Below are 11,499 nucleotides of genomic sequence, written 5' to 3'. Positions count from 1 at the left end.
TAGTCTCTGCTAGGCAGTCTCTTAGCTCCAAAACTCTTCCAGCAGATCGATGTATGCTTTGCAGCTCAGTATATACACAGTACAGTTCTCCAGCATAACCACATAACAATGTAATATTGCATTACCTTACCACTCACCACAGTTAATTATAATACTTATTCTTGTTCTTGCTCTTACTCTTCTCATTCTTCCATCTCCCGTGTATTTCAGTCTGACTGGCCGACATCAGTGAAAACAGTAATAGAAGCAGCGGTAAAGAACAATGATCTACAGTGACAGCAAGCAGTGACCAGCAGTCAGCAGTCAATCAGCCATTAGCAAGCAGTCAATCAGCCAGTAGCTAACACAGTTTATGTACATTAATGGCAGCTGAAAACACTAACTGCTATCTCCCTGCAATTCCCCCAGCAATTCACCGCTTGTCCCTCGTCCTATGCCGCGTCCATGATAATAGCAGCGGTGGCAGTCAAGTGGCAGATGATAGATAGCAGATGGCAGGTGGTGGAAGGTAAATGACATTGACAACAATGGGAGATGATGATGGCAGATGACAATGACAGCAACGACAGTGGTAACAGTAATGATAATGATGGTATGGTAACAATGGTATGCGATAGTATACCTGTTGATCGAGGAGTGAGAAGCGAAGTGAGGCAAAGTGAGGTGAGGCAGACTCCAAACCCGTTGCCTTCTGTACCCGCTACACCCCATTGACGTGAGGATGGAGGTCTTCCACAAACCTTGAAAGCCAGTCAGCTGCTTCGGCGAACAATCAAAGATCCAAAGAGTCAGCACAACAAAGTTATAAATGGGGGCTGCAGCTGCAGAGGCTGCTATCCTCAGCCATTCCATCCAATCCACCCCCAGGAGGCAGGCCATTAGGGAGAAAGCCGGCAGAGCAGAGGTGTCCAAGCAACCTCGCAGACACCACACAGACCACACCGCCTCTCATGGGTGCTGGTCCCCGCAAATCAGTAGTCAGGGGAGAGAGATTCTAAACACCAAAAGTCCACCGCGTGTTCCCCTCGATGCGGTCATCCGCAGCAGACCATCGACTCACATCCTCACTGTGCACCGAGGTATGTAGTATTTAGTATACAGTGTATCGAGACCCTTCAGCAGTAGCAGGCTGGAATGGCTGGAGAAACTCGGCGGGCTCCATCTCCATCACACTCAGTCTCAGCAACTAACTATTCCCATCCCGGCACGGGGTACAGGCATGCAGGCATGCAGACAGATACTAATCGGGCATCAAGCTAGATACAGTGGAGCAGTGTGATGGTAGGGCACTGGAAAAGCGCCAGAGCTAACAGAGAGCAGTTAGCACCCATCCACCATCTTTGATCCTTCCCCAGGAGTCGAAAAACTCTTCTAACTTACTTGGAAAAAGTAAAAGAATTCAGAAAATCGGAGTCCCTATTTGTAAACTATGCAGGGAAATCTAAAGGATTGAAAGCATCGACAAAGACCATTGCCAAATGGATTACAGATTGTATTCTGGAAGCATACAAGATAATGGGAAAGGATCCTCCAGTCAACTTAAGGGCCCATTCCACTAGGGCAGCAGCAACTATGTGGGCTTACAGGGCAGGTACTTCACTGCTGAACATCTGTAAAGCTGCGACCTGGAAAACTGGGAACCTTCATGAAGCTCTATCAGTTGGACTTAATAACGGAGACCGATCGGGGCGTGGCCTGCGTGGAGAGGAGAACGGACGTGCAGTGAGTGAGCTCCGTCCTAAGCCTGGCTAAAAGCGACATATGAGCATGAACCCACCTGAAACAAACGCTGCGGAAAATATGGAGGAGTCAGCAGCAGACTTAGATCCCTCAAGAAAGAGGAAAGGAGCCTTCTACCGCCCCAAAAAACTGACGGACTTCTATGCACCAGTGACAGAGGTGCGCCGGCAAGATGGCGCCGGCCCGAGCTCCACGCGGCAGTACGCAGCTCAGCTGGAAGGAGCGAGCGGACAAGCACAACCGCAACAGCAACTGTCCTCGGAGGGGCAAACAGGCACCCCGGATTCCGGATCCCCCACAGACAGTCCAGCAAAGTCGAAACCACGCAGAGAAAAAGATCAGATGGACAACGACAGGGTAGGTCAGCATGATGACACACACACAGGCCGCAGAGGCCTCACTGCGCCATACCCAATTGAAGCATTCCCTGCCACAGATCAGCCAGCCTCACAGGCATATATTAAGGACATACTTCTAACATTCAAAACGTCCCTTTTCTCAGAATTATCTGCCATTACCACTGAGCTAAGACAAGGGCTAGAAGCTGTGGGAGAAAGGGTAAACAGATCTGAATACAAGATATCAGAGCTCACTAAAGAACATAATATCATGGTGGATGTCACTGAAGCCCACACAACAGATATTGAGTGGCTGAAATCGAAATCGGCAGATATGGAGGACAGAAATAGGAGAAACAATCTGAAATTCCGTGGCATCTCAGAGCAGATCACTACAAGCGAGCTCAAGCCCTATCTCCAATCTTTAGTCAAAGCAGTGCTACCTCAGGTCTCGGACATAGAACTAACAATTGATCGTGCACACCGTTTACCAAAGCCCTCTTTTCTAGCAGACACAATCCCTAGAGATGTGATTGCACGATTTCTATTTTATCAAGTGAAAGAAGATTTGATGCTGGCCCTGAGGAAGGCAGGTTCTTTACCAGATCCTTATGCACATGTGCATCTTTATTCAGATTTATCTCCTGCTACATTGCAACTCCGCAAAGTTCTTCAGCCTTTTACAAAAGCATTGCAAGATATACAAGTCCAATACAAATGGGGCTTCCCCACAAAACTGATCTTTTCCTTCCGAAACAAACAATATGTGATCACCTCATATGAATCCGGTCACAAACTGTTTAAACAATTGCAGATCCAGATTCCGAATGAATCCTCACGATTCCGGAACACTACAAGCTCCTCAAAAATTACACAGGACTGGCAGGTTCAATCTAAGCGTTGACGCCAGGCAATAGATTCTTCTGGCTAACTACCCTCTCCAATGCCTTTTGGGAATCTCGACAGGAAGGCTTATACCAAAACACTGGTTGAATATCTTTGCTCCAAAATTGGTGTAGATCACAGAACTTTGCTGCACCTGATCGTGCAGCGAACTGCATGGGGTTTGTTAATATGTTATTGTTACTGTTGTTATTTGTTTATATATGGTGCTTTAATCATCGGTCCACCCAAACTGCATAATAATATGGAATATATGGCTCAACATATAGGCAAAATGTCCCCTTCCACAAACAGGCAGTCTATCAAAACTTATGTTAATGGAAAGCGTATTGAGAAGAAGCGTACTAATGTATTAAGATGTCTTTGAAATGTACAACTTACAATGTGAGGGGTTTAAATTCACCATTCAAAAGGCATGTTTTTTGGAAGGAAGTGTTATCACACTCTACCCAAGTGGTATTTGCCCAGGAAACCCACTTATTAGCCAAAGACGTACATCTATGCAACCATAATAGTTTTCCGACCATCTATCACAGCACATTTACAAAGAAAAAAAGAGGGGTACTACTGGCCTTCTGCAAAGATTTAACAGTAGCCCCAATCTCAGTAGAAGTTGATCCTAATGGTAGATTCATTATTTTTATAGGACATCTTAATGATAGACTGGTCACACTAGTAGGTTTGTACGCCCCCAATTCAGGTAAAAAAACTTTCCTGCATAAACTATTTGAGCACGTCAATAAGATTAAACAAGGTCTGGTTCTGATGGGAGGCGACTTCAACAGCATAATTCCAGCAAGGGACTCATCTTCCACCTCTACCAGATCTAATATACAAATAGACAAACAGATAAAGTGGTTCAACCTATACGATCCTTGGAGGATTTGGCATAATACAGAAAGAGATTATACTTACTTTTCGCACATACACAAGACAAGCTCAGGAATTGATTTTTTTTTAACTGATAAAATTATGCTACAAGAAGTTTTATCCACCTCTATAGGAATCACAACTTGGTCGGACCACGCACCAGTCCATATCTGCATCAGAGATGGCCCAACAATTAAGAAACCTCTATTATGGAGACTTAATAACTCTCTATTCAATAATCAGCCCTTCCTACAAAATCTTAAGGAGGAAATAAAATACTTCTGGGAGAGAAATAATATTCCTGGGAATAGTCCTTCCACTATCTGGTCAGCCCATAAGGCGTTTGTACGTGGACTTCTAATTAGACAAGGGACCATAATTAAAAACAAAGACTCCAAAAATACAACGAACTACTAGCCTCCATTCAAGCCAAAGAAAAAATCCTCAAAAATTATAGCTCAGTAGAAATAGAAAGAGATCTATTCCACCTTAGGGAAGAGTTAAGATGCCACCTACTGTATCAGTACGATTATATGCTACAAAAAGCCAACTTAACATTTTATTCCCAAAACAATAAAGCCAGCAAATTACTAGCCAAACAATTGCAAGCCAGACGCAATAAATTTAAAATCCATACTATGACACACCCTTCGTCTAAAGAAAAAATAACCAATCCTAAAGGGATAGCTGATCTTTTCAGCGAGTACTATGCACAACTATACAATCTCAAAGAAGATCCCTCAACAGCCCAACCCTCAGAGGAGACCATTAACACATTTTTAGGATCTATCAATTTACCCAAGATCTCTCCAACACAATTAGAATCCCTAAACAGCCCCTTCACAGAGTCAGAATTACTAAAAACAATACAAACTCTCAAACGCAACAAGGCCCCAGGCCCGGATGGCTTCAACAATGAGTATTTTCTGACTCTTGCCAGTTCCCTAGTACCAAACCTTTTATCCTTATTCAATTTCTTTCTAGATGGAGGTACTATACCCAGTGAATATTTAGAAGCAATAATTACGGTGATTCCCAAAACAGGGAAGGATGAGTCGTCTCCAGCTAATTTCCGTCCTATCTCTCTGTTAAATACAGATCTTAAACTATACGCGAAACTACTGGCAAACCGCCTGATGCAGATAACCCCAAACTTATTGTCCTATGACCAAGTTGGATTCACAAGAGGCAGGCAAGCGGGAGATGGAACAAGGCGCATGATGGGTCTGATCAGACATGTGGAACTCTGTCGGATGCCTTCGGTGCTTCTAACCTTGGATGCCGAGAAGGCATTTGACAGAGTTCATTGGCAATTCTTAATAAGTACCCTCCTTAGGTTTGGCTTATCAGGACCTATACTTGCAGCAGTTATGGCTTTATATCCAACACCATCGGCCAGAGTCAATGCAGCAGGGTTCATATCCAAACCCTTCAACATCACCAATGGCACCCGGCAAGGATGCCCCCTGTCTCCCATTATATTCGTATTAATGATGGAAACCTTAGCTCAAAGAATCCGTTCAAATAACAACATAAAAGGGGTCAAAATTGGGGGTAACCATCATGTTATTAGCATGTTTGCGGACGATGTTGCATTGATTCTGACCGACCCAACTAAATCATTAACACATCTATTAGAAGAACTGAAATTGTTCTCTTCAGCTTCTTTTTATAAACTAAACCATCATAAGTCTCTCCTCCTAGCGTTTAATTTAACCCCCAAGGAGAAAAATTATATTTCTAAGACCTTCCCATTTCCCTGGGCTGAATCTGAAGTTCCTTATTTGGGGATTAAGTTAACCTTTCCAACTGAAAAAATGTATGCCCGCAATTATATCCCCTTATTAACTGCCATTAAAAACGAGTGCTCAGGTCTATCAAAAAGATGGGCTATCTTGGTCGGGCCGGGTAGCCACTTTCAAAATGTTCATCCTGCCCAAAATTCTCTATCTATTTAGGACAATCAATATACCTCTAAAAAAATCATACCTATTAGATCTGAAAAGATGTGTGTCTCAGTTCATTTGGCAAGGGAAAAAAGTAAGAGTCTCACACAAAGTAATGACTCTACCAAAAAAATGGGGCGGCATGGGCCTACCATGCTTGGACTCTTACTATTATGCAGCCTCGCTAGACATGGTTAAACACTGGTGGGATCCACAATCTCAAAAACCTTGGGTAGAAATAGAAAAATATCTTTTAACCAAAGACCCCCACATAGTAATAAGAGGTATGATCTTAGGCGCAAAGACCCCTTCGTCCCAATATCCAACGATTAAGGCCATACTCCTGGCATGGGAACACTTCCTTAAACATCCTCCCGACACAGCTCAAACTCACACTCCCAATATCCCTCTATCAGTTCTCCATCAGTTCATTCCAGACCTTAATTTACAACACTGGCGCATAAACAAAGAAATATTGTTCAATGACTTATTTGAAGGCCCCAAAATTAAAACCTTTGCAGCACTCCAGAAAGAATTCAATCTACCCCAGTCTCAACTCTTTTCATATCATAGAATATTTCACCTGATCAAATCAAGAGACTTAAGAATTCCTCAACTACCAACCCGAATCATTACCCTATTAAACTTCAAGGGCCCGCATAGGGGAGATATCTCAACATGGTACGAAAATCTACAAATGAACTCTCATTCACCTCTCAAGCGTTTTGCCCTTAATTAGTCTAACGACCTGAACACTCAGATCTCAGTGGAACAACTTATTAAAGCTACAAATATGATCCTAAAATTATCTAAATGTAACACCCACTGGGAACAATCTCGCAAAATTCTATATAGATGGTACTATACTCCAAGAAGGATAGCATCCTTCTCGAAAGACATATCACCCCTATGCTGGCACTGCTCTACCGACCAAGGAACTCTGCTACATATGCTTTGGGAATGCCCAATAATTTTCGCCTTTTGGAAAAAAGTTGAAGCTCTCATACAAAGAGTTCTTGAACAGAATTTCAAACTCCTCCCCAAGCTAGCTTTATTAATGGTGGGAATAGAAGAATTACCTATACTAGTTAGACCGCAAATAGCACACATCCTATTCGTAGCCCTTTCATTAATCTCAAATAACTGGAAGTCAGCCGACCATATATCCATTGAACACCTAAAATATACGGTTCAGAAGAACATACTGATGGAACAAAAAATTAGATACCAGAATACAGGGAGATTCTGCCCCCTTAACTTGCCTAATTTGTGGATAGGACACTAATACTCCACAGAACAGCAACTAGATACGAAACTAGCGTTATATCATTGACTTAGAGATCAAGCCTTAACATCATCATCAGGACCAGATAATTAAACATGGCAAGCCCAGACCGCCAATGGTAACCACCATAATAAGTTCACCATATATTTTTCCTTTCTTTATGTTATATTTCTTTATTTCCTTTAAAATGTTGACTACACGACTTATGTTTTTCTTTGCTTATGCTGAATGATGCTGTAAACTACCACACCACTAATATATGCTTAATACACGTTATACAAGTGACCACTAGTAGCTTATTGGGGTCCTTAGGACCAACTGCCCAATGAGAAATAGGTTGCTTTTCCTAGATGGGGGGATATAAATATAATGTCCCTGAGTATCCTATGGAGGAGCAACACAATTAAGTGTATGAAATAACTGTACTATTATATAAGAATGACAAATCCATGTATGCATATTCAGCAACCACGTTGCTTATGATATAAAGTTTGTTTATGTATATCTGACTTTTTGAGCAATAAAGTTTGATGAAAAAAAATAAAATAACGGAGACCGATCAAGACTTTGGAAGAACTGTCTTAACCACTTGAAGATTGCAGTGTTAACCCCCCCCCCCCCCCCCCCCCCTATAGACCAGGCCAATTTTTACATAATTGGCCACTGCAGCTTTAAGGCATAGCTGCAGGGTCGTACAACTCTGCACACAAATGATTTGCCCCCACCCCTTTTCCCCCTACCAACAGAGCTTCCTGTTGGTGGGGTCTGATCCCCCCCACAGTGTTTATTTAAAAAAAAACAACAACAAATATTTACATTATATTTTTATTAATAAATGTTGCTGTTTTTTTTTTTTTTTTTTTCTAAAATTCCTCCCTCCCCCCAGCTGGCCAATCCTGGTGATTGGCTGTCATAGGCTTCTGCCTAGGAAAGCCGATCACTCTCTAATGTCCCAGGGGGACAGCCGTGTCACACAGCTGTCCCCAGTACAGTGCTGCTGCTGAACGCAGCACTATACTAACTGAAAAGACGGTGGTTCACGGCGATCGCCATTTGGAGACTGAAGGCGGGGCAGAGCTTCGCCCCTCAAGCAGGAGATGCGCGTGCAGCCTGCGCGCGATCTCCTGCAGTAGCCAGCCCCAGGACTTAACACCAATTGGCGTTAGGCGGTCCTGGGGCTGCCACCGCGGCCACACCCATTGGTGTGGGGCGGTCGTTAGGCAGTTAAAGGCAGTTAGCCCACCCTAAGGTTGGTGATTTATTTCTTGCTTATCTCAATGTGTACCTGACCTGGAGTGTTACTGGAAAAAAACAGGAGTTAGCTTACCTGGTAATGACATTTTCAGTAACACTCCAGAACAGGTGGGGGTACCCACCCCTATATATATCCTATGTTGCATGCTATACATGTTATATGTATTCTAATGTAATATAGTTGGTTAGGTTAAGTATTAATGGTTCCTGTTTCCTTGACATTATACTGCCTGACCCTCTGTCCTTTTTTAATTTATAAAGAGGCTGACTGATATTTCCTGTTCCTGGAAGGAGCCGAGTCTCTATGTGTACCTGTCCTGGAGTGTTACTTAAAATGTCGTTGCTAGGTAAGCTAACTGCTGGTTTTAGAGCACATGTGTCGAACTCCAGGCCTGGAGGGCCAGATCCATGCCAGTGTTTAGGATGGACTGAGAAAGAGAGGAATGTGTTCAGCCTGATGGACCACACCTTTCCTAATTCAGACCCATCAATTCATTTGAGCTGTATCAAAAATGTGTGAGGATCTCGGACCTCGTAGGACCGGTTTGACATACCTGTTTTAGAGCAATTGGTGTATGTACACATATTTGGATGATTGGCAGCTACCTGTGTTGCTGCTTGGGACAGTGCTGTTCTTCCCAGATGCTCCCCAAAAAGTGTGGGCACATTTCTGCTGGACTGGGGCCTGCATAGATCATACACCTTTCCTCCTATGAACTTAATAGGAAAGGTACTTCAAAAAGTGGTGGAGGATAAGGCCATTTTAATTCTTATTATGCCAGATTGACTAAAATAGATTTGGTATCTGCTGTTACCCTACCATTCGGTAGAGGAGCCATTGATCCTGCAGGTCTTGGTTGACTTTTTTTTTAAACAGGGGCAGGTACGGTATATCTGAAGGCGTGGTTTATTCAACCTGAACAAAGGCTGTTATTTGTCTAAAACAGCAGAGCTATTGCTGCACAGCAGCCCTCTTGAATGTCATTGTACTGATGAAATACAGAGTTGAAATGTTTTACATAGTGGCAGGTACTGATCCCCTTCTCATGATGTGACTTTTTGAACTGCGCTTGTTACTAAACAAAGGTCTGTCTGAGCAAGTTGTTTCCTTCTTGATGCTTGCTAAGGACTCTGTCACCTAAGCAATTTTCTTCAGGCTACATTGATGAAACCATGCAAACGAATTTGCATGCAAATTTATGTGAATTTCTATGCTAAATCACATTGAAGTCGTATATTTTTTCCAATGTGTATTTTTAACTCAGTACCTATGTGGTTTTTAATTGAAATTCATGTGATATTGCACCTAAATACGCATGCTAAACCACATGGCGAAAATGTGTTGCACTATAGTGTTGTATTGTGGGTAACCACAAATGTTCACTTATAGCTCAATTATTGCAAGTTTCCCTCTGTTTTAAGAAGGCAAATTTCACCAAGCATTGCTTATTAGTAGGAGGGCGTTTTGGTCTATTTTAACCCCCTATACATTCCTAGTGGTTTGGGTCACCCCGAGCTGCTTGGTTACTCTGATTAAAAGTATGCTTTAATAAAGCATATGAAATTATAGGGAAGCCAGCTCCTGAGAGCGTGAAAGCGCATTCTACTAGGGCTGTCTCCTCTTACTGGGCAGAAAGGAATTCTGCCTCTGTTCTTTAAATTTGTAAAGCTGCCACATGGGCCTCTTATAATACATTCATAAACTTCCCTGCAGGATCTTTATGCTAGCAGGTGCAGAAAGAGCAACCAAAATTGCCTCTGACCCCTCTTACCCAGCTCACTCCATCTTCCAGCTCATGCCTTCAGGAGTAGGATTCCAGTCAATCGCAACTAAAACCTCTAGACACAGGAACAGCTGTTTTCTGCTGGCGGTAGCCACACTTAATGCTGAACCATGCTAAAGCTGCTAGAACTTAAAAGTAATCAGCACAGAACTGAAAATGAACAATTCTCACCTTGCTTCCTGCCACTATACTCACATACTGTCCTTGACTTGTAATATACATACTGTCTGTCCTTGTATTTTTTTGTTTTTAGTTTTTTTTGTTTGTGTTTAAGCAACTGCCAAGACAAATTCCTTGTAGGTGCAAACTTACTTAGGTAGGTGCAAACTTACTTAGCAAAATAAATTGATTCTGATTCTGATAGAGCATTGCTGTTTGGATTACCAAATAATCAAGACTTGGTTTAGGATCTAAAGAACAGTTGGCAGTGCTCCTGCCCTTAGAGGTGGTAATCTGTTAATCTGTCATATTGGACCTGTCGTGGAGGCAAGTGAAAGTCAATAATTACTCTTATCGGTAATTGAACTGCTACGTGGCCTTCACGACCGGTGGAGGAAACCCGCCCAAACAAACGGTAAAGTCTCCTACTGATACAAGGTAATATGCAAAATACTGAAGGTAGGATGAAGGAGGTGGCTTTTAATTGCATTCTGCTCTTCCTGTCCCAAGGGATTGGGGTGGAGTAATCTCATATTGGACCTGTTGTGGAGGCCACGAGGAAATCCAATTACCGGTAAGAGTAATTATTGACTTTACTATGGCTAAACCTAACCCTACTTTCACACAGAACCCACCCCCACTGACGCCTAACCCTTCAACACCCCCCCCCCCACTGCACAAACTAACTACCTAATGCCTAACCCTTAACCCCGCCCCACCCCCCCACAAATTACCTACCGCCCAACCCATAACCCCCCCCCCCCCCCCCCAAACAATCTACCTATTTAACTGGAGTCACAGGCAAAAAGCTTCATAAATATCAGAAAGATCTGCACAGTCTAAAATCATTTTTATTATAGCTCTTTAAACTGTTAAGATTTTTGAGCGTGAATTTCATGTCCTGATTAGCCCTTCTGTGCATTCCAGGACGTAAAACTCATGTCCTGCACTTAAAACAGCCACCGTGCATTTGTGTGTGCGTACGCACGCATGCACGCTCCCGTGCACACTCTCGACCTTCTCGCGCATTCTCATACATTTAAATGTGAATGACTACTGCTAAAAGCACCATTCATTATGTAAGCAGAAAAAAAAGTTAAACAATTTCAAAAAAACAAGTGTCATTGTCCCCATTAAACAATAAAGTGTTCACAAACACCCCCCCCCCCCCCACCAGCAGAGTATTAATGCCTACCTCACTAATTAACCGTGTGTGTCAC

This window comes from Hyperolius riggenbachi, unplaced genomic scaffold (genome assembly GCF_040937935.1).
Source record: "Hyperolius riggenbachi isolate aHypRig1 unplaced genomic scaffold, aHypRig1.pri scaffold_197, whole genome shotgun sequence".
NCBI classification, from domain to species: Eukaryota; Metazoa; Chordata; class Amphibia; order Anura; family Hyperoliidae; genus Hyperolius; species Hyperolius riggenbachi.
This window is presented reverse-complemented; position numbering follows the sequence as displayed.